Here is a 6,031-nt window from a genome sequence, read left to right on the forward strand (position 1 = left end):
TCCCAGTATCCATGGGGGAGTTCCCGAGCATTTTCCAGGCAGAGGTGTATGCTATAAGCCGGTGCTTAGAAATAAACCTCCATCGCAACTATCGCAATGAACGTATAGCTATTCTAAGCGATAGTGAAGGCGGTCTCCTCTTACGAGATCAGGTCGCTTCTGGTGCAGGAGTGTAGGGAGAGGCTGAATAGCCTTGCGGAGAGAAACCAGGTACACCTGATATGGGTGCCTGGTMACAAAGGTATAGCCGGCAATGAACTGGCAGACGAGCTCGCCCGCTCTGCAGCCTCCACGAGGATGGTAGGACCCGAACCCTCCACAGGAGTGGGTCCCCACACCATCAAGGAGCTGCTTCGTAAAAAGGAGAGAACAGGAAGGGAAGAGCACTGGCGACAAACTCATGGTGTGAGACAAGACAAGCTGCTAATGGGAAGTTACAACCTGAGAAGGTTCAAAATGGTAATTAACCTGCCCAAGAGCAAACTCAGGCTGTTAGTCGCATGGTACACTGGCCACTGTAAGCTGAATGGGCATCTGTACAGAATGGGCCTATCAGCTTGCRSCAACWGCCGGTTCTGTGACAGGGAGCCTGAAACTCCGGAGCATCTGCTGATCGACTGCACAGCAGTCTTTATTCGCAGAGCCAAGGCCCTTGGAGTTCCATTTCCAGATAGGGATCGCATTGCCTCGCTAGCGCCTAGYAGCCTACTGGACTTCATCAATGGGCTGGGGCTAAGTGAGGCAATGTAWGGAAGGAGAGGGCACAATAGACCAAAGGTCGCAGTGCATTCCTCATTATCATTCATTCATTCATTCATTCAGTTTCCGAGTTTAAAAGAAAACCTGGCTAGCGATGAGTGGCCGTGCAAAAGAGGTATCATGGTGAACCAAATTGGTAATGAGTAAAGGACTATTAAAGCAAGTACCAGGTGAGGGAAGACCTACTATACATCTCAAAAGACACGGTGATGATAAGAATTCGTTAAATAATAGTAGAGTTCTTAAAATATCTTGATCTGTCAGGTACAATGGCTCCAGGTTACATATCAGAGAGCTGAGACGCGCATCGTCCGGCCCACCATTCTTACTGGAGAATCCATGTTGAAGTGTTATACATTGATGTTCTGCTCACTATTTATCGTTCCCTCAACAAAAGAAATTGGTCCAGGACCTTCCACCAATATGCAGGTCCAAGTCATTAACTGGGCGGATGTTTTATGCATGGTTTGTTCCGCACCAAAAATTGCTCAGAATCCAACATTCGAAGGACATCATTGTGACCGATTATTTGACATTTTAACCATTAACCACTCCTCACCTATATGGCACCGTGCGACTTCTTCCTTTTCGGAAAAATGCATTTGCCCATGAAAGGAAAGCGTTATGCAGACGTAGAGGCCATTGAAAAAGCTTGCATCGGCGTACTGGCGGATATACCGGCCAACGAGCTAAACACTCTTCGACATGCTTTTGGACCATGTAAAAAGCTGTATTGAAGCAGAAGAAGAATATTTTGAATAAAATAAATTGATTTTTTTTAAGTCCTGTTTACTTTGGAAAGCAGCTTGTATATCGTATATTGGGGCATGGGGCAAATGTGGACTCATTGCATTAAGGTTTGGTATTAATACATACTAGAGTCTATGTTTTGCTATAATTTTGAAGAAAACTCTCACACTGACACATTTATGACTTTAAACAGTTGTTTATCTAATATGAGATATATAGTAGCCGTGAGGCGTGCTACAGCAGAAGGGCATCGTCATGCATTTTTTTTTATTATTATTTTTATTTATTTATTTATTTAACTAAGTGTAGTGGAGTCTACCTGTATAGAGTGTCTACCTCAAAGATGGATTCTTTTAGAAACGATGGAAAGAAGTACGCGCCGGCTTAAATTTATTACCGCCAAATACCAGGTGGCCATGTATTGAGGGGGGGACAAAGAAAATTTATAATTAGGCTTGAATTTAAAATAAAATTCAAATTTTAAATAAAATAAAAAAGAAATTAAATATTGCAATTTAGATTGAATTTGGTCATCATATGCAAAACTCACCGAAGATGGCAGTGTGAGAAGTAAATATCGATACGGAATTTAGCCCCACAATGATGAAATCACGCCACGTAAACAACACAACAAATACTGGGCTACAACCGGAAATCCACGGCACTTCTAGCAACACCCGTCATCCAAAGAAAAATGTTGCGAATGAGCGAGTAAGCAGCACACGGCTTGGGTGAAAGTTCGATTCTCCGGCTAGGCTTAGTGCCCTGACTTGTGAATGCCGTCTGTTAAGGAATAGTTCATCTTCTGACCGATTCAACTATGTCGTCGTAGCACACACGACCGCCAACGCACGTCAGCATCGCCATTTTATATAATTAAAGCAGGAGAAATTGTAAATATGTATAAGAAAACATAAAATAAAGTACGATTTGTGAAGAGCCCTTTAGTTTACAAAATTATTTTAACGAATCCCTGACACGGCGAGTGTACCTCACCAAATTACAGGAAGCAGAGCTAGCAAAAAGCTTTGTTACAACCTACAAGTAGGACGCCGATCCAAAAGACGTAGATAAGACAAAAATTCGCCTTCTTCAGATTAATGTCATGGCGGTAAAATCGCCTGATTTCGTTCTCTTTTAGAAGCGATGAGTTAATGGAGGTGTGGGGATACCGTGATATAATTGGTACATTGCAAACTGCAAAGATACGGCTAGGACATGTGTTGTATAAGGCTAATAAATACCTCATGTTATGTAGATATAGAATTCACGACAACACAGCAGTGAGCTGGGGACGAGCAGTAACAGATACCGAAGTACCATTGAAGCTGTTAAAAGAGCTGATACAGGACAGCGAAACATCCAGGTGACTCCAATGCACGCCACACAATAGGGGAACGAAAGGGGTTAGTTGCTTATTAACTACTTATTTGGCACTAGGTTATTGTTATGTAACAGACATAATAGGCCAACATTCGTAATTAGGAAACCGGAAGCAGGTTTTAGACATTACACACCTGTGTAAAAAACTAATAAATAGGCTAACAATGGAGATAGCGGATAACCGTTGCATTGAATGCATAATAATAGGGAATGTAGGCAGGGTAGAATATTTCAGGAATCATAGAAAAATAAACTGACAGATGCCCCTGCAAGGACTAAAAATCGTATTCCCAGAAAACCACACGAAGTAGAAGAGGAGGCGACCATTAAACATATTCTATCTGAGTCTAAAGCTCCATATTAGGAAAAGAATCGCAATTACCTGGCAGGGGTTTTTCGACGACTCTCTGAGGATGCTCATTTAAAACTTTTCGTATTAATGATCTTCATCAGAAGTACGGGGTGCTTCCGAGAGGAAACAATAGAGTGAACTATAGACCCTGTGATATCACAATAAGCCTCTTAAAGGCCTAGGTGAATCATAAGACCACCACTTTACCTAACTTACAAACTTTTCACACTGAAACATAAACTACCATAATAATACTTTGCACTAAATTTGGTTAATATTGTTCGAGTAGTTACTAAGATATATCTAGAACGCTACCATGACCACTGTACAATTTTTCCCTTGTGCTTTGTACATATCTTCCTTAAAATAATCGAGTGTGAAATGTAATGATTCCGATGTATTTATTTTGTGAGTTATCGTATTTGGAGTAGTCTTCAACTTTCACGCGGGAAATCAGAAAATTTGTTCGATTTTTGTTCTTAGCAAGTTTGATCGCCTTAACTTCTGTGGTTTCATTTTTAAAAACATTAAAGCCGCAGAGGCCCTTCACACTTCGGCTTAGTTATTGCATATGTTATAGTTATAGTTATATGCTTCCGATTAAATTCATCTTTTTATGAGAGCAATTGTCTGATTTAACTCATTTACGTACCAAGTTTAATAAGATTAATAAGAATAAGTATTCATATTTCTACTAAAATTGTCGCTTACACGGGCAGATAGTTATCTGCTCTTTAATTCGTCCCGATCATTTATAGTTACTTCCATAATTATTTAGCATAACCAAACATAAACATAAATTATATATTTTCGGAATAATAAGAAGCAGAAACTTATATTCATCTGTTCATTTATGTGATTTTATTTAACGAATCATTATCAAAGGAAGCTTCAACGATGCTAATTACTAATTTCATACTCTTGCAACTTTCCACGATCAATGTACGGGAATACCTTTGGATGCATGAGGTTTGTAAATAATATGGGGTTTAGGGGAAGTTTTCATCGGATTTATCCATTTAGGCATAAAGAGGCACCGTTATTAGAAAAACACGCTTCCTCAATTTTATTAAAATAACTCACATTTGCCGATATATGCGGTATAAAATTAACTGGAAGTTCGAAAATCTTTCTATTAGGTATATAGGCGTAGTTGTAGTCCAAATGTCAAAGTGACATTATATATTTATATAAATATTAGGTCGAGAGATGTGGCTTTTCACCGAAATGTTACTGTGCCCATCGACTTCCCCCTGCGGGTAGGGGGGACCCCTCCAGGTTGGGGGGGAAACCGAATATACCCGTGGTAAGGCATGSCTGTCGTAAGAGGCGACTAAAATCCACATGCACTATGTCTGTCTTTTTGGGCTTGCCTTGAAAAGTCAGCATAGTTCATGTCAGACATAGTGCTATAGTATTCATCGTAAGATTTTTATTGTACGCTATGTTTTCTATTCCTGGTACCCCGACAAGTCAGTGAAACATCGCGTTCGAATGTTTTACGAGACATGTCAATCATACAGCCGGGTTCTTGGRTTTCCCAGGGGCTCGACTGGCAGTAGCGCTACAATATGTAGTGCTACAGGTCACACCAAAGACTATAACATGGTACCACGGGGAGCAGTTTGCCCTTGGAGTTCGCTCCAATCYGCTCATTGGGTTKTTGGCCCTTTGTGGAGATTCGTGGTGGCTGTGGTTTAAACCTAAATGCAGGAAGGGCATTTGTCCAATGTGGAGTCGCACCGCGGCCGGGTGCCGGACCCAGAGTACGGCAGAGGTTTTAGATGGGCCTCGTACCCGACCAAGGTGGCTAAGGGTGGACATTAACACACACCCTAACCAATTGGAACCTGAGTATGAGTGTATGTGGCGGCACTCATGCTTTGGTTCTCCAGAGCATGAGTGTAGGTGCATGCACTTGTGCTTTGGGGCGCTGATCAACTCATTGTTTTGATCTATGTGCTTCTAGCAATAGAAAGCACCGTGGGGTTAGGCCTTCGCAGGCAGGAACTCACGTAAAACCACAACGGACTCTGTGCCCATCGACTTTTTTATCTCTGGCTCCTATAAAGCTCTCTTGTTATATCCCAGGTGTGAATTTTAATGCCTTTGGGGTTTTTGAACAGACTCTAACTTGTCAGAATGGATTTTGTAACTAGGGTTCCATACAACAGATACATATTCAATATGGGTTAAACACAGTTGTAAAAAGTGTTTTATTAACATTCAAATATCTAAATTCTTTAGATCGACGTTTACCAACGTAACACATTTTGCTTTCAAGTTTATTTTGCCAGTTACAGTCCATAGTAACTCCCAAATTAATAAAGTGAAAAACTTGTTCTGTAGTATTTTATTACATAAGGATAGGGGTGCCCAGATCTACGAGAAAAGCACCTCGCCTTACAATTCATGATTCAATGGCGAATAATTTTTCACGCCAAGAAACCAAATTTTTTAAGTTTGTTTGCAACAGACACCTTCCATTTGTTGAAGTACATATGTATATGATTTAAAAAGCTTTACGTCGTCGGGCTAAGGTGACTACCTTGAGGAACACCTAAATAGACATTAAGTTAATCTAAAAAATATCCTCAAATAGCACTTGTTGTGTTCTATTATAAAGATAAGAAGATAACCATTGAAGAAAGGGTAAAGGGTGTTGAAAGCTGAGAAGATCAAGTTTATGTACGAGAGTGGAAATACTTGCTTTAGCGAAAGATTTGTTCCTTAAAATATATTTGAAATAATTTTTCTGGAAGCATGAGGGTATTAATTCTAAACTGT

The 6,031-nt window shown here is 40.4% G+C and overlaps 1 long non-coding RNA gene across 1 annotated transcript in view; it reads left to right on the forward strand.

The window, feature by feature from the left end:
- The window catches only part of LOC108972096, a 4,506-nt gene extending 2,058 nt beyond the window's left edge, over positions 1–2,448 (forward strand). Inside the window, exon 2 of the long non-coding RNA XR_001993606.1 lies at positions 2,029–2,448. This is a non-coding gene — a long non-coding RNA (uncharacterized LOC108972096). The remainder of the gene's footprint in view (positions 1–2,028) is intronic.
- Positions 2,449–6,031: the final 3,583 nt, after the last annotated feature.

The sequence above is a fragment of the Bactrocera latifrons genome, unplaced genomic scaffold, assembly GCF_001853355.1.
Source record: "Bactrocera latifrons isolate USDA-ARS-PBARC rearing strain unplaced genomic scaffold, ASM185335v1 scaffold_379, whole genome shotgun sequence".
Lineage (NCBI taxonomy): Eukaryota > Metazoa > Arthropoda > Insecta > Diptera > Tephritidae > Bactrocera > Bactrocera latifrons.